The sequence below is a fragment of the Hibiscus syriacus genome, unplaced genomic scaffold (assembly GCF_006381635.1).
Source record: "Hibiscus syriacus cultivar Baekdansim isolate YM2019G1 unplaced genomic scaffold, ASM638163v2 tig00111027_pilon, whole genome shotgun sequence".
NCBI classification, from domain to species: domain Eukaryota; kingdom Viridiplantae; phylum Streptophyta; class Magnoliopsida; order Malvales; family Malvaceae; genus Hibiscus; species Hibiscus syriacus.
This window is the reverse complement of record NW_024062960.1, coordinates 1,125,639-1,144,923: the sequence shown is the minus strand read 5'-3', so window position 1 is coordinate 1,144,923 and position 19,285 is coordinate 1,125,639. Positions and strand designations below refer to the sequence as shown.

The 19,285-nt window shown below is 35.9% G+C and overlaps 1 pseudogene; it reads right to left on the bottom strand.

Moving 5' to 3' along the window:
* Window positions 1–1,101, bottom strand: part of LOC120150900 — a 56,971-nt pseudogene extending 55,870 nt beyond the window's left edge.
* Window positions 1,102–19,285: the final 18,184 nt, after the last annotated feature.

The following is a 19,285-nucleotide window of genomic DNA, read 5'->3' as shown; positions in this document are numbered from 1 at the left end:
AGAGGTTTACCGATATGGTTGCAGCTTTAGGTAAACCTCCTTCCCCACGGTAAATTCTCTGTCTGTTAATTGTTTAAGTAACGATTCCTGCTGCTTTCTTTGTGACTTCCCCTATAGTTATGACATTCCCCTTCCCTTGAAATGATCATGTCCCCAAGGATCAAACCCTTCTGAATCTCATTACTGATTTTCGTTTGCAATAACTGATATCTCCGCTTGAACTGTACCAACTCTCGAAGAGTTATCACCTTTTCATTTGTAACTTGAAGCAAATTTCTATGAAGTTCACTTATCTTTTTCTGAAGAGCTACATTAACATTTTTCTCAAGTAAATGCCTTTCTTTCTGCTGCGATAAAAACAATAGTGCTGCCACCTTTTCTTGCAATGCCTGTGCAAGGGCTTTGAGACATTAAGCTTAGTCAGCAGTATTTGAATTGAGCAAATCCCTCTTTTCTTTTGATTAAGAGCATCAAAGTCCACTCCAATATCAACCAACGAATTTATTTTAAGTCTATATATATCAGATTGACTAATCCTCTGCTCAATATCATCCCAAACTGTCGACTTCGTCTCAAATTTATCCTTCAATGGTTCTGAAACTGGAACAATAGCAAGTACTCCTGCCGGTGGAGTAACTGTCTGTGGTGCCATTGAAGGCTTTGAGCCTGGTTGTGAATTTAAGCCACCCAGGAGATCATTGTTATTTTAAGGTTGAGCAGATATGTGTGAAATGACAGGAGCATTAGAGCCTATCTGAGAGTTGAAGCTCCCATTACTGCTTTGGGCAGCAGATTCTGGAATCTGAGGGGGTACGGTAGAGATACTAGGTGCAGTAAGCATTGGCGGAGAATGAATCCCCAAAGTTGAAGTTGGTAACTGTCTCGGAATTTGCAGAATATAGCTGAGGAGCTATTGTATTTTGGTTTGTTGCAGACTGGAAATAGGCATGGAAACAGAAATTTGTTTCACACACATATGCCCGGACATAACAATTTTGGAACGCCTTAGTGTCTCACCTTTGCAAAACATAAGCTTTCTAAAGAATTCCCACAACTTTCTTTCTCTCTCTCCTCATGCAAAATCACAATCTTAACACCCATACTAATTATAGACCTACTCGTAACCATGCCCCAGAAGAATTCATATTCGAATACAACAACCCATATTTTTGCTATTGACAGAACATATTATGGCCTACAAAATGAACTAACCTCCCTTTTAGTCATACTCAAACTCCCAACTCCCAACAATGGAATTATTCTTCCCATCAACAAAAGTCGAAACAAATAAGGATCAAAGACTTCAACATGTGCATTGAAATTCATAAACTCTAAAAATAAATTTCTCTAACATCGATTGAAATGCGTCTTCTACTCTTACAGACATTTTATCAAACACGTGAGAAACATCATGTTCTCTTTGTTCTTCAGGTGAATAAATTTTGAGGTGGATAAAAATGAGTTGAGAAGTACCCAATGAAGGTCGATCCATACCTTTTTCCTAAGTAATTTGTTGTTCATAAGTCATATGAACTGGAGTTGATTTAGGATAACTAGTAACACTTGAATCAGACTCCTTAAGCATATTTTGTTGCACATCACGGGAACAAATTTGATTAAAAACACCACAAGAATTGAATTGAGAGTCTCGTAAATCTTCTATTTTGTCATGGGTTTTATCCAAATTCTGTTGCTTGCTCATGGGAGTTGTCTGCTCCATTTCTTTAGCGCTCTTGGCCATTAGATTCAAATTCTTTGAAGGCATTCCCTGGTTTCTTATGATCTGGCTTCTAATTTGCTGAGTCTATTTTCCCAAATAGTTTTCTGTTCTTCCCACCATTTCGGTACAGTCTTGGATGGTTCTCCACTGCTTGTTCTTGAATTTCTGGAGGTTTATTTTCCACCATGTTGTTTTCTGCTTACCCAGCTTGAGTTGGATCAAAAATAGGCTCTGATTACCAATTGTTATGAATTAGGATGAAGATTTAGGTTTCAGAAAAGAATAGAAAGGAATTTATGAGAAAATGATTTCATTCATTCAAGAGATGATTCCAAAACGAATCAGGTACCGTTTTATATAATTACAAGTACCACAGCTGGCATACTGGAAATCTAACAAAATAACTAATTTACTGCCGACTCATGCAGGTGTATTATATTGGGCATCTCAGCAGATTACACCCAGGCCCACTATTAACCAGACCTATGTTTCTCCTCAGCAGATCCAAGCTCCTCTTCAACTCTGGCCCTAATGGTAATTATCTTTTTTCTCCCCAAACCTCTCATTTCTCAATACTTCCCCGTTCCAAATCCCTAATTGAGATAAAATCCTCCCAATTTCCCCTTTTTCCAACCCTAATTCCTCTTCCATCATGACATTTTATTTACTCACTCTATATAAAAATCTATGTTAATATATATATATATATATATATGTATATACCCTTAAAATATTTTTAAATCCGTCATGGATATGATAAATTCAAATTTCGTAGTGTCATAATGCTATTACTAGTTGTAATCATTGAATTAAATTAATTTTGACTATATAAATAATTTATGAAGACATGATATTATTCACGTTAAATAGCGATTTGCCATGGAAACTTGTAGGACTGTAAATGAACTGAACGTTCAGCGAACCGTTCATGAACCGTGCGGCGGGAAGTTCGTTTATGTTTGTTTATTTATTAAATGAACGAACATGAACAAGATTTTGCGTTCGTTTAATTAAATGAATGAACACGAACAAAGGGCTCGTTCGTTCATTTACATTCGTGAACGTTCGATTATATGTTTGTTTATATTAGTTCATTTATGTTCGAACAGAGGGCAAGTTGAATATGTTACGAAGATTATTGAAGTTGTTTGGAAGATTGATTTGTTGAACAAATTAACTTTAAGATGTTCATATAGCTTATTTATGATTTATGTATGTTTTTGTGGTATTCGAACAAATTAACTCTAAAGTTGCAGGTTATATTAATGAATTTTATGTTGTTTACTTTTTTTTACATTCATTTGTTGTGTTCGAATAAGTTTGTTTTTTGTGTTTGTGGTGTTCGTTTATGTTCATTTGTTGTGTTCGTTTATGTCCGTTTATGTTTATTTATTATGTTCGTTTATTTTCTTTCGTTTGTGTTCGTTTATCATTTAAATGAACGAACATGAACAAGCTACATTCCTTAATGAACGAACATGAACAAAAAAAATTGTTCGTTTATGTTCGTTTATTTATTAAATGAACGAACATGAACATACATCCGTTCGTGTGCGTTCGGTTCGTTTACATGCCTAGAAACTCGATTGCAAATTGCATGTATACGACAAGCCATTACCGGTATCCCATTCTCCAGGCAACCTGGCGGCTTGTTGTTTTCAGCCGATTTTCTTTACTTCTCTAATGTATGTTCACGATCTCAAAATAATAAAAATATCATTTTACTAAAATTAAAAAATTCTGTATGAATAAAGTTGTGGCACACCTATCCTTTTCAAAAGCTTATTCAGACAAAAAAAAAAACGTTACATTCAAAGATCAAAATAAAATTTGACAATTTCAAGACTTAATGAAATCAATATGCATATTTAAGTATTTCTTTTGAATGTAGAGTATCGATATCAAAATGTACAATGTTGATATTTTGAATAATTTTATCTAGAATTCTTTAGTTTGAAAGTAAGTGGGCATCCATATCACTAGATAGAATTAAAAACAAAAAAAAATTAATAATTTTTCATGGTTTCATGTCTCAAATGTTGTTTGAATGATGTCTAATCACACATGGACATGTTGCTATGATTGGTATGCATCAAATACACCAATTCGTGAACCAAAACATCAAGTAATTCAAGAGGTGGGATGCCAATTGCAAAACTTTACCAATGTATCATACATGTTCAAGTTCAATACAGAAACAACCTAGAACCTCAATCAAGTGTCTCATGTTTGAAACAACCAACTCATAAATGATACATGCCTATCTCATGTCCGGTTGAAACACGTTTAATGAACAGACTTAGTTAATATTTTGTCTGGGCCTCGTGTTTGAAATAAATTGTTTAAAATTGAATTTGGGTTTTAGATTTTATTTCTAGCCTTTTGAGGTTGGATTTTGATCGATTGAATTTTGGTTTATAACTATTGTTTAATTTGTACGAATTTAGTAGATGCAGGACGAATCTGCATACATGTTAAGTGGTATACAACTTGAATTTGTGATCAAATATAATATTAAATCTCTCTTTTTATTAATAGTTAAACATCTTGATAAAATCTCAACGAAGTGACCTGCTCAGTCTTACTGGATCAAATATGATATTAAGAGAAAGGGTATAAAATTTGCTGCCTTGGACTTGTTTCAAGTTTGTAAGGGTCCTTTCTGCCTCCATCTACAAAATTAGGTTCTCCAAGCTGCATTCTGGAAGGGGCTGCTGTTGCTCATTTTCTATGGAGAACTCATTTCTTTTTTGGTTTAGACAATGAGTCTACTGTGTGGTGATTTTTAATGCTTTTCCTTCCTGTTTAAGGATATATGTTGTAGGTTTAACTTAGGTGGTCGAGTGCTTGGTTAAGCTGTTATGGATATTGTATGTTGTTAATGCCTTGTGGCTTTTATTAATTTTAATGTTGGACACTCTTTTCTCCTTCTGCCGTTGCAATTAAGCATTGATTCAGTCGAATTATGAGAGAATTTTTAATGAGACCTTGTTTACCTTTCAAACAAATAGTATAAATTTAAAAATAATCATAAAATAATCTTGATATTTATAATTTTTAATATTATGTCTAGAATTATCCATAGAAGAATCTAGATATTTGTAAGATTAATGGTTAAGATACTGACAGGTGTCAATAATCCAATAATCATTAAAATTTATAAATATGGGAGAGAGTTTTTATTATAGTGATTGTGCAAAAGTTTGGTATACGAGAAAGATAGAAAAGGGGATTAGAGGTAGAGAAAAAAAAGAGAATCATGAGATAAGTGTGTAATAATGTAATTATGTTGTGTATTAAAAGAATATTTAATATACTTCATTATGCTTAACAGGTCAGGCTGAGCACTAGAAGACAAGGGGATTTGCACTGAGATAGTAAGAGAAAAGGTACGACATTTGCTGCCTTTAACCAGTATAATGCTTACTCCAACTTCTTCTATTGTTGTTTTTGAGTTCTTATATTCTTGTTTTAGATTCTTGATTTGGTATCGATGTTTGAGGAAGAAAATGTATTTAATGATCCTGCTGCAAGTCTAAATAAGCGTATCGAAGATATATAAAAGCAACTTCTTGACGATAACAAATGTGAAGAGAATGTTTCAGAGTTTCCAGAAAATGTATTAATGCTTACCTTTTCTATTTTGTTTTAGTTTCAAGTGATTGGGAATCTCTTTTGGAGGAAGAAAATGTAGCTAGTGAGCTTGCTGCAAGTCGTCTGCATAAGGGTATTGAAGACCTAAAAAATGAACTCTTTGACAAAATTAATTGCACAGTGAAGGTTGTAGACTTCCATGGGTTGCAACATGCAATAAACAGTGCTGGAGGTCATATCCTAAATCATTTGAAACCAATTGTTGTGCGAATCAAGCATGTTCGTGGAGAATCTACTCCTGCCAACAAACTTTATCAACAGCTTCTGCTCCTCTCTGTTGTTGTTAAAGAGATGGAGGAGATGGAGGATAACAAAATCAACATACCTATGGGCATCTACTTTCAACCTTACAGATCACATGTAGTTCCACGTCCCATTTTTCCAAAACTTACTAGTGAAAAATATGTATGCTTACCATATTTGTTTAATATTAAACCCTAGTTCAAACAAATAGCCTCAGTGACACGAAAATAGCGATAATTTTTATTTAGTTCTTTTGATTTATGAGTTTTGCTTTAAGGGTTTTCGAACTAGGACCTATTAATAATTGTTATATTTTACCTATTACAAATTAAGGGAGAAGGTTTATGAATTTGATTTTGTAATTTGAGTTAATTGAAACACATAGCCCAAAACTAAAAAACAAACAAACATGATTTAGAACTTATAAAAAAAGAAAAACATGACCAACTTTGGTGATAATGAGAGATAAATTATTCATTTGTTGATACGATTAACACGATACCGATAGCAAAACTAAGGATTGAAATGAAATACATAGGATAAAGTTATTAGATTTACCTTATTCTTCCATTGAATGAGTCGATAATTCATAATCTTCAGCACTTGAGTAGGAGATATCTTCTCTATGATTAGTAGTACTCTTACCTTTCCTGTTGGTTCTTGTGGTTTGGATGATTCCTCACCAACATTAGTTAGGCAACCTTTCTTCCCTTTTACTCATTCTGTAGTTTTTCGTTTACTTGGCGTGGTCATCATCCCGCTCTTCTCTTCGGTATCATTCATTTGCAGTTAGTTCTCCAATCCCATTGCAACAACACGACCCCTATAGTCGAGGGATTTTTTTGCACAACAATATTTATTATAGAAGAAAAAAATCTGCTAGAAAAGCATTACCTGAAATACACTCTTGACTTCTTGATCCATAAGGTTTCTGTCTTTCTGCTGCACTTGAAGAAAGCTATAGTTAATCAGTAAGTAAAAAAAAGAAGAAAAAAAGGAATATGCTAGAGAAGCATTACCTGAAATACACTCTTGGTTCTTGATCCCTAAAGTTTCTATCTTTCTTTTACACTTGGAGACACTAAAGACAAGATAATTAGTAGGATTTGTGGCCAAAAGGCCACTAAAGACAAGATAATTAACGGCGTTTGTGGCTAAAAATGCCACTACAGACAAGAGAATTAGCGGCGTTTGTAGCCAGAAATGCCACTAAATATATTATAATTAGCGTCGTTTTGGGACAAAAACACCACTATAAATCTCAACATATAGCGGCGTTTGAAAGAACAAACGCCACTATATATCTCAACCTTTTGTGGCGTTTTAGGTTCACAAACGCTGCTAACTTTTGTGGCGTTCATTCTTGTTGCGCTTAAAAGCGCTGTGTAGGATTAAAATACACCACTGAAAACATGTTTGTTGTAGTGAATTTAGATATTTGTTAGATTAATGGTTAAGATGTCGACAGGTGTCAATAATCCAATAATCATTAAAATTTATAAATATGAGAGAGAGTTTTCATTGTAGTGAGAGTGCGAAATTTTGGAATATGAGAAAGATCAAAAAGGGGATTAGAGGTAGAGGAAAAAAGAACCCTGAGATTATTGTGTAATAATGTAATTATGTTGTGTATTAATACAAATATCTAATATCCTTCATTATGCTTAACAGATCAGGCCGAGCAGCCACTTCCTTAGGATTTTTTGAAGAGATTTTACAATCGGTGGAAACAAATATTAATATCATGTTCCATCACAAGTTTCAGGGGGTTTGCACAGAGACACTAAGAGATAAGGTATGAGATTTGTTGTCTTTAACAAGTATAATGCTTACTCCAACTTACTCTTCTTTCATTGTTATTTTAACTTTGTACTCTTTTAAACAAGTCACCAGAAGACAAGGGGGTTTGCACTGAGACCGTAAGAGAAAAGGTACGACATTTATTGCCTTTAACCAGTATAATGCTTACTCCAACTTCTTACCCTTTTTCCATTGTTATTTTAGCTATGTACTCTTTTTTCATGGCTGGTTTTCGAAGAGAATGCAACAAAGGTATCAGGAGAAATGTTGGCTGCTGGGGTATGAAAATTTCTTATAATGGAGATAAAGTATTATATTCTAACTCAATTGACTTAATTTTTTAATGTTAATTATATATGTATGTCTCTACATATAACATATAATGATGACTCCGAGCTCTTACACTTCTTCTATTGTTGTTTTTGAGTTCTTATATTCTTATTTTATATTCATGATTTGGCATCGATGTTTAAGGAAGAAAATGTAGTTAATGAGCCTGCTGCAAGTCTAAATAAGCGTATTGAATATATAGAAAAGCGACTTCTTTATGAGAACAAATGCGAAGAGAATGTTTCAGAATTTTCACAAAATGTATTAATGCTTACTTTTTTCTATTTTGTTTTAGTTTCGTGATTGGGAATCACTTTTGGAGGAAGAAAATGTAGCTAGTGAGCCTGTTGCAAGCCGTTTGTATAAGGGTATTTAAGACCCAAAAATCAACTCTTTGAAAAAATTAATTGCACAGTGAAGGTTGTAGACTTCCATAGGTTGCAGCAAACAATAAACAGTGCTAGAGGTCATATCCCGAATAACCAGAAACCAATTGATGTGCGAATCGAACATGTTCATGGAGAATCTACTCCTACCAGTAAAACTTTATCAACAACTTCTGCTCCTCTCTGTTGTTGTTAAAGAGATGGAGGAGATGGAGAGAATGGAGGAGATGGAGGATAACGAAATCAACATGCCTATACTACGAAAATGGGCATCTACTTTCAACCTTGCAGATCACATGTAGTTCTACATCCCATTTTTCAAAAACTTACTAGTGAAACCATAATTGTTTAATATTAAACCCCAGTTCAAACAAATAGCCTTAGTGACACGAAAATAGTGATAATTTTTGATTTAGTTCTGTTGGATTTTTGAGTTTTGCTTTTGGCTTTTCGAACTAGGACTTACTAATAGTTATATTTTTCCTATTACAAATTCAGAGAGAATGTTTATGAATTTGATTTTGTAATTTGAGTTAATTGAAACACATAGCCCAAAACTAAATAAAAAACATGATTTAGAACTTATAAAAAAAGAAAAAACATGACCAACTTTAGTGACAATGAGAAAGAAATTATTCACTTGCAGTGAAATACGATTAACACGCTACCGATAGCAAAACTAAGGATTGAAATGAAATACTAGGTATAAAGTTATTAGATTTACCTTATTCTTCCGCTGAAGGAGTCGATAATTCATAATCTTCAACACTTGAGTAGGATATCTCTTCTCTATGATTAGTAGTATTCTTACCTTTCCTGTTGGTTCTTGTGGTTCGGATGGTTCCCCACCAACATTGGTTAGGCAACCTTTCTTGCCTTTTACTCCTTATGTAGCTTTCCGTTTACTTGGCGTTGTCATCAACCCGCTCTTCTCCTCTGTATCGTTCACTTGCAGCTAGTTCTCCAATCCTATTGCAACAGCATGACCCCCACAGTCGAGGGATTTTTTTTGCGCAACAATATTTATTATAGAAGAAAAAAAGAATCTGCTAGAAAAGCATTACCTGAAATACACTCTTGACTTCTTGATCCTTAAGGTTTCTATCTTTCTGTTGCACTTGAAGAAAACAATAGTTAATCAGTAACTAAAAAGAAAGAAGAAAAAAAGAATCTCTTAGAGAAGCATTAAAGAGACTTTTCTCCACAATCATTATTGGAAAAATTGATTCCCCACTTCCAGAACCATTTATTGAAACCAACACCACTGTCGAACATATATTTCATTTTCCACAAAAACAATTCTACTTGTTAAAGAGATAAAACACAAAAACATTCATAAACCACAGAGACCAACTTGAAGGCAAAACACATCTCAATGAAAATAGGACACAATCTCAGCTGAGCATTAAATGGTATAAATTAACTCGATAAACCACATCAACGTGTCATGGACCGCAATCATGAAAGTGAGTCCAACCCACACCAGCGCGCACCAAAGCACACCAAAGCTTGTACGCATCAGGTAGCGCGTCAAGTCTGTACCAAGGCTCCCCAAGGGGCATGCCAAGCCAACAGCAGAATCGGCCAAAGACAAACCCACCATGACTTGGGCCCTCTCCAAGACAAGTCCAACCCTCCCTTAGAAAAGGGACAAAGCCATCTTCCTTGTTTACGTAGGATTCAACCTTTAGACTTTCAACTAGAATAGGGATGTACTTTTAGTTAGAATAAAAGTAGACTTAGACATTCAATGTAAGGGGATTCTCATTATAAAAGGGGGTCTCCCCACCCTCATTGTACATATTATCTTTTGTGAATAAAACTAAGTCGGCTTCCAAGCCAAATATCCTCGTGCATTTCTTATTTTCATTCATACTTCCCTTTGTGCTTACTTCTGCAGCAAACTAAGCGACCAAGCTTTCGAGGTTGACTTAGCATCCAACAACCAAGCAAAGCGACTAAAGACCTCACGGACCAGCTAGCTGACAGTCTAGCCCTGTGTCAAATGACATAAGAAGATCTACAAAGAAGGGCTGCACCGCCCTAAAATTACCCGACCACACAAGCTGCATCACTTAGATTACAAAAGTCACTACATCTTTAATGAACTCGAACTAACAAATCATTTTCCTTATCAAGCCACTCCGAGAGAAAAATCAATACTGAAACACAAAAACCAATCCTAAATCTGTTTGCCTTACTGAAATTTGAACTCAATGACGGGAACTTCACTCATTCACGATCGTTGAAGAAAACAAGACACCACAATGAACCAACCTGCACTCAATGACGACCACTCACACGTGACAGATGATGACCAACTTTAGTGACAATGAGAGAGAAATTATAATTTTAGTGAGCAAAAAGAAAGACCCAATTATTTATAACTCTTAACTGACGAATGAAGTCAAAAGAATAAGGTGAGAAGTTGAAGCTATCGAGCTCTTTTCTTTAACCTTAGTTTGTTGAAATTCTGAATGAATTATTATTAATGGTTTAGTTGATTTGTTTGAGGTAAATTATGGATGGAAAATATTCATCCAACCAAAACCAGATGGAAAGATTGATGCTTGAATAATTTGATCGACACTTGAAATTTTCTTGAAAAACTTTGGAACTTAGGCGAGTTTAATCCAATTTACATTAGTTTGGTTATATTCTATTTTATGTTTTTTAGAATAGGATTATATACATAATGGATATGAATCGAAAACTATTTGGACTGATAATTGAGCTCAAAAACCGTTTCGAACTACCATGCGCTCATCTAAGGTACACGTACACCTTGTACCAAAAAATGATGATTGATTAATTGTTGTTCTACGTGTGATTCAATGATATTTGAAAATGTGAAACCGAAGAAAATGATTGTCCGAGATGTGTGAATTATGAATATGTTATGTATGTACAAGTGAAAGCGATAATATGAATAACCGAGAAAGGACTGAGTAAAAGAGCCCCGGTTGTCATAGTACTATATCGGATATAGTTGGCATGTAATGGGATTTGTAGTGCTTGTGTACGAGATTGTGATGATATTTTTGGTGAGGCGGGATGTATTGTACTTTTAAAAGACTTAGAGTCTTGGTGAGGCGGACATGACATTATTTTGACTTTATGTCTTGGTGAGGAGGTGTTAGATCCGTATAGACTAGGTATAACCTTGAGCTAAAACTCTCTGAAATCGGCTCTGAAAATAAGTTAAGTGTGTGAATACCCAAATTGGTCGTTACCGTAATTGAAACTGTAAACTGATTATTGTCGAACTAGTGGGTTGTGTGAATTGTTATTATTTTATATTGTATTTATATGTTTAACATCCATGCAGGTTTAGTTAAATAGTATGTAATTGAATAAGAAACCGCATCGCTATAAAATCCCAAGATTTGGTTCAAGAGGAAGTATTTATAATTTCTTTCGGGCTCTCAGAAAAGGTGGCATGTATAATTGAGTCTGTCGGCCCTAGCTTCATAATTAGTGTCTTTAATTCTCTAGTGTAAACTAAAGACTTTAGTTTAATTGTCTTCAACGTGTAAATAAACACCAACATCGGTGTTGAAGAATCGGGTAAAGAAAACGAAAGAACACAAGAATTTTTAACGAGGTTCGGCAATGTGCTTACGTCCTCGGTGCCTAGGCGGCGCTAGAAGTTTTATTCAATATCTCATAGGTTTAGGTTACATCTCTATTTATAATAAAAAAAACCTGGTACACAATTACATAATTAACCCTGTACCGGTATATTTATGAGTCATACCTAACTTCTTTACCGGTATATTTATGAGCCATACCTGACAAATCTTCACCTTGGCGAATATCCTGCCCCTTGGAAACTTCAATGTGGGTTGGGTTACCTTACTTCTTTAACAACTCGAAACATTCAACAAGTCCAAGCAATGCTTGAACTTGTCTGTCGTAACTGGCTTGGTGAACATATCAATGGCATTTTCATTAGTATGTACCTTCTGAAACAAAACCTCTCCAGATGCAACCAACTCTCTGATCTTGTGAAACATTACATCAATATGTTTAGTTCTAGCATGATACACCTGATTCTTAGCCAAGTGAATAGCACTTTGATTGTCACAAAGCAACTGAACTCCACCTTGCTGAACACCCAACTCCTTCACTAAACCAGTAAGCCATAAAGCTTCTTTTGCAGCTTCAGCCGTTGCCATGTATTCAGCTTCAGTTGTAGATAGTGCCACAACAGATTAAACAGTAGACTTCCAACAAATAGACCCTCCACCAAGAGTTAACACATACCCTGCCGTAGATCTTCTATTATCCAAGTCACCTGCATAGTCTGAATCCACATATCCTACAACCAAAGGATTATCCCGCTGACTACCAAAAACAATTCCATGTCCCACAGTACCCTTTAATTATCAAAAGATCCACTTGACTGCTTCCCAATGTTGCTTACCAGGTTTAGACATGTACTTACAAACTTGACTAACAGCATGAGCTAAATCAGGACGAGTACATACCATTGCATACATCAAGCAGCCAACAACTTTAGAATACGGAACATTTGTCATATCTTCAGCTTCCTTATCTGTCTTAGGGCACTATTCTGATGAGAGCTTAAAGTGATTTGCCATTAGAGTGCTCACTGGTTTTGCGATGCTCATCGCAAACCTTTCTAGCATTTTCTCAACATAACCCCGTTGAGATAGCCACAATTTCCTTGAGTCTCTGTCCCTGCAAATTTCCATTACAAGAATTTTCTTTGCAGCACCTAAATCTTTCATATCAAATTCCTGACTCAATAAAGCTTTCAAACCGATAACATCATCCATGTTCTTCGCAGCAATTAACATATCATCAACATACAGTAACAGAAAAATAAAAGAACCATCATCAAGGCTCTTAACATAAACATAACAATCATACTCACATCGGTTGTAACCAATCTTGATCATATAGGAGTCAAACCGTTTATACCACTGTCTTGGAGACTATTTTAACCCATACAAAGATTTCTTCAATCTGCAAACTAAATGCTCATTTCCAGGTTGAGTGAAACCTTCAAGTTGTCGCATATAGATCTGCTCCTTTAAATCACCATGCAAAAAAGCAGTTTTAACATCCATCTGCTCTAAATACAAATCCCAACTAGCCACCAATGCAAGTACTGCTCGGATTGAAGTGTGCCTGACCACAGGAGAAAAAATTTCATCATAATCAACTTCTTTCTGCTGTGAAAAAGCCTTTGCTACCAAACGAGCCTTGAACTTCTCCCCCTTTTTTTCTGTTACTGTTGGCTTCTTCTTATACACCCATTTGCAACCAATCGACTTCTTACCCTCAGGAAGGGGAACTAACTCCCATGTGCGATTGTGATTCATAGACTCAATCTCCTCAACCATGGCTGTCATCCACTTGTCGTTTTCCTGACTAGTAACTGCATCATGAAAAGTAATCGGATCATCACTGCTAACAGTAAGTACAAAAGATACCAAGTCTTCAAAACCCAATATGTTCGGAGGTTTTATATTCGTTCGTCTCACCCTGTCTCTAGCGAGACTATAATCCTACAAATCATCTGTAGTGGAACCCCCAGAAGTTGGTTGAGAAGTTTCTGGTTTCTCAACTGGAAACTGCTCAAAATCCACCATTGTCATGTCTTTCTTCTGCTGCAACATGGACTGTTCATAAAAAACGACATCTCTACTGATCACAATTTTCTTCACAACTGGATCCCAGAACTTGAATCCATTGACACCTTTCTTGTAACCCAGAAAAATGCACTCCTTCGATTTTGCATCAAGTTTGGATCTCTCATCAGCAGGTACATGCACATAAGTAGGACAACCAAAAATCCGTAAGTGATCAAAACTAACATCATGACCAGTCCATACCTCTTCTGCAACTTTCCCAGACAATGATGCCCTTGGCGATCTGTTGATAAGATAACACGCCATATTAACAGCCTCAGCCCATAAGTGTTTAGGAAGCCCCGCATTCAACCGCAAACATATGGCTCTTTCATTCAACGACCTGTTCATCCGTTCTGTAACACCATTCTGTGTAGTGTCTTGCGCACTGTAAAATGCCTCTTAATCCCATGCTCCTTACAGAAGTGTAGAAATTGTGAATCTGTGTACTCCGTACCATTTTCAGACCGCAAACACTTGATTTTTCGTCTTGTTTGGTTTTCTACCTCAGCTTTCCACAGCTTGAACTTCTCAAAAACATCATATTTCTGTTTCAAAAAATACACCCAAACTTTCCGTGAAAAAACATCAATAAAAGTAAAATAATACCTAGATCCACCCAAAGACGATGTCGTGGAAGGCCCCCATATATTAGAATGCACATAATCAAGAATCCCTTGAGTTGTGTGCTTTGCAATCTTGAAACAGACTTTAGTTTGTTTACCAAGAACACAATACTTGAAAAAATTGAGCTTACAGCTTTTGACACCATGCAACAAATTTCTTTTGTGTAATTTTTTCGTACCACGTTCACTAAGATGAGCAAGACGCATATGCCACAGTTTTGTAGTATCATCACATGACTCAACAGAATGAACTCCACCTGCAACGGTACTCTCTAACAATCTATATATATTCCCTGTAATCATTTTTCCTTTCATCACAGTCAATGCTCCTTTAACAATCTGAATGATTTCCCTATCCTCATCAGCCTTAGGGATAAAACCATTCTTGTGCAAAGTGTCCAAAGAAATCAAATTCTTCTTCAAATTTAGGATATGCCGAACACCACTCAACGTCCGAACAGAGCCACCATACATCTTAATTCTGACATCACCAATACCAACAATATTGCAACATCGATCATCACCCAAATAAACAGAACCAGAATTAACCAACTTGTATGTCGAAAACCATTCCCTATTTGGTGTGATGTGATAAGAACATCCAGAATCAGGAATCCAAACATCTGTCAATTGAGTCATTGAAATAGATAGCATATCACCCTCACTGCAATCAGAATTGTCATCCTCGACCACGTTCACAGACTTGGATGAATCATCACGCTTCTCATCAGTCTGCTTTTTCAACTTCGGAAAGTCTCGCTTCATATGTCCCGCCTCATTGCACTTGTAACAGTGAATTATATTCTTATCCCTAGATTTGGATCTGGAATTCTACTTCCCGGACCCTACCTTTTCTGGCTTCCATCTACGGTCTCTATTACCCTTGACATATAAGCTATCAGCTTGAGAGCTTTCCCCTGTATTCTGCTTCCGCTGGTTGTGAGCTAACAAGCCTGCAGTAATCTCCTCAACGTTGATAGTCTCTTTCCCATATGTAAGTGTAGTCACCATGTGTTCATAAGAGGGAGGCAATGAACACAACAGAATCATCGCTCTGTCTTCATCCTCAATTTTTACATCAAGCCGAGCCAAATCAGAAATGATTTAATTGAAGACATTCACGTGTTGCGCAAAATCATGATCGTCCTGTATCTTCAGCCCATACAGTCACTGTTTTAGATACAGTTTTATCATTAAGGATTTGGAGATAAACTGACTTTCCAACTTTCTCCAAATTTTGTCTGGAGACGACAGATGCATGACGTGATACATGACCTCGTTCGCCAAGCATAATCGTATGGTTCCTGTCGCTCGCTATTGCAATTCTTCCCAATCTTCCTCCTCCATCGACAACGGCTTTGTAGGTCGCAAAGCTTTCAGGATTCCTTGCTGCGCCAACAGATCCTTCACCCTCGTTTTCCATAATCCGAAGTTACCCTGGCCATCAACTTTCGCAACTTTGAATTTTGCTCCTGACATCTGATACCAATTGTTGAAGAATTGGGTAAAGAAAACGAAAGAACACAAGAATTTTTAACGAGGTTCGGCAATGTGCTTGCGTTCTCGGTGCCTAGGCGGCGCTAGAAGTTTTATTCAATATCTCATAGGTTTAGGTTATATCTCTATTTATAATAAAAAAAACCTGGAACACAATTACATAATTAACCCTATCATCTTTACCGGTATATTTATGAGCCATACCTAACACCAACATCGGTTATATTGTGTGTACATTGCTTCTTGAAGATTCGTTGAGTTTGCTATATTAATTTGCTCGAATTAGAGTTAATTCTTGCATGGCATGATTGTGAGTGGATTATATGAATTTAGATTAGATGACATGAGTCAAGTATATGTAGTAAATTAGTCAAGCTATTAGTTAAATTATGATCCCTAGACACTTGTTGATAATGAATTATGCCAATAATATCTAATTAATTGCATCAACCAACGTGGATGTCGATTGGCTAGCCGTTTTTGTGAGGCATTTCTTAAGAAGTTTTCTTTGATGGTTTGTTGAGTGGTGGAGATGTAATATAATGTCTTTTATTTTATGCAGGGTTACTTTGGTGATACAAAGTCATCGATGTTGCAAAGACTCAGCTTGAATCTAGATACATTGGAGTTGTTTATTGTGCCGATATCTAGCTCCTGCGGCTCATGATTCCGTAGTTGTGCTGAACTTTTTTTACGCTTCATTTGAATACAAATCCGTGTGGAAAAAATATTTCGGTTTCGAGTTATTAATAATGTGTGCAAACTGGTGAAGCTAGTTGGGCAGTGCCTACGGGGCGTCGAGATGGAACGATTTCATGGGCATCTGAAGCCGACAATTTACCATCGATTTACAAAAGAAAAAATTTACAGATAAAGGTCTCAACACTCAAGATCTCGTCACTTCTATCGGTAAACAATTGTTGCGAACAACTATATTAGTGTGATAAGATTTTGAGGTCTCAATACTTAAGATCTTGTCATGCTTATTTGAACCTTTGTCCTCTTATTTTTCTATTGTTACTTATACTTTATCTGCGAATTTGAATTCTTAATCTATCTTGTTATACATAACTTACATTCCAAGTCTCAAACTATAGTAGGACACACAATTGAGACCAGTACCTGCCAATTCTTCAGTTACAAGCATTACAACTTCACTTCGATCGGACCCGATTCTTTAATCAATCCCGCATTTGTCTCCCAGCTTGAAGCGCTTTGCCCTCATAATGGTGACGGTCACAAAGGATCAGACTCAACACCGGCAAAGCAATTAAAAACAACGTGATCATGTTTAACCCATTAAAAACTAGGGTTTATTAATTTTTTTCTATTGAGTAGTGGAATCCTATTTTGATGTGAGATTTTGATGACAATTGTAACAATTGTCATATGCCCCAACCTAGAGGGAAATGATGTAACACCCCCAGACCGATGCGGTTAACCCGATCCAATCTAGGGTGTCATATTAGGATCACCGGAGCGACCCACCGTAAAAATAGCGAAAAATTTAAAACTTTTATTAAAACATGTAAACTCATAAAATGATTTATCAATACTAAAAAAACATATTTTCAGACTCGTATATAAAACAAAATATAATTTACATGCCCCCTAATCACATGTACCATATTCTGCAAACAACGCCGGACGAACTCCCTTATTGATGTTGATAGTTGCATTGATTCAATCCTTTTTACCTGAAAAAGTGAGGAACAGAGTGAGCTTTGGGAAGCTCAGTAATACAATATGACCAATTGATGCTATATGACATGCAGATAAATGGAAGCCATATAATTTCCTTATTGAATCAGATACATACTAGTTTTCAGAATAATCTGGAGTTCCACTGGTAGTTCATCGAGTAAAAGCCATGAAGATCTCGGTTCATAGGAAGCATTCATAGTATCATGTTTTCAAGAGGTCGAATAGGATGTCTAGTGTGTTCCATCAAAACCAATGAAAATATATAAATCTTTTAAAACCATAGCAGAACCCCCAACCAAACTCCATTATGCAGTTCCCTAGAACTGCGTCCGTAGGGCTTACCCTAAGCACACAACAAAAGGGAGACAACCTAAGGATATTCCTTGGGGCCTATGGGCCTACCCAAGGATATCCTTAGGTCCGTAAGGTTACCCTAAGCACACAACAAAGGTAACCAACCTAAGGATATGCCTTGGGGCCTATGGGCCTACCCAAGGGTATCCTTAGGTCCGTAAGGACTTACCAGCTGGATCAGAGTTATGCCTCCATACTCTAGAATCCTACCCATATAAAAATCCAGTAGAAATCAATTTTAGCCGTAAATCGTAATACCTAGATCATGATCCAGTAATATATTATAACCGTGATATTGAAATAAACCGTATAACTGACCATAAGTAGTCAAATGATTAACCCAAGGGAGTGTCTTGGGGCCTAAGAGCCTACCCAAGGATCACCTTAGGTCCGTAAGAAATTTTCAGCTTGATCAAATTTGTACCTCCAGTCTACCCATATAATATCCCAATAAAACAGTTCGAGTATAACCAGTGAAACTTAAAACCATGATTCATAAACCAGTAGTTCCCATGATTTCATAAATCAGAAACAACTCATAATTTTTTATAAAAACCATAATCGTAGATCGCATACCATGTTGCCATGGTTCATAAACCAGTAAATCAATACTTGCGTTAAAACTCATTTCAAAACATATAAAAGCGTCATGTAGTACATATGGAATACACTAGAGGATCCAAGTATTTTTCAGAGGCATTTTGTACTTATCAATATGGATAACATGAAACTTGTACAATTTGATCGGATTCCAGGAATGAGGTCCTATTGAAGTGAATTAATTACTAACCGATTTAATTAGACATTTAAGGTTAATACTTTATAATCCTACTATGATTCATGTGCATCAGGAAAGTGTTCAGGAACCTTTATACAGAATAATTCTAGATTTACTGAGAGTGATTCCATTACCCAAACAATCATGGGTATTCATGAGTATACATTGAATTCATAGGATTTCTGCCCAATTGAACCAATGGAGTATTCAATATCCTTTGCATCTGAGTTACTTGCATGCTCATATATGACCGGAGTGATTTGAGTTGATAAGAGATGAACGAAGATTCGGGACATTTACAATCCATATCGATTGATAAGATTATCAAACAACTCAAGCTGAACAACTCCCATAACTAATGCTTGTCGACTAGTCAATTCATTATCCTTCTAGGGTATTTACTCTTAATACAAAAATTCTTGTCCATATATCATCTTCAGAATCATCGCTGAATATATCTTAAGGAATCGAATAGTTACCCCAATAATCTTTATTTCCTTTCCACATTGCAACAATATCAAGAATTGTCGACG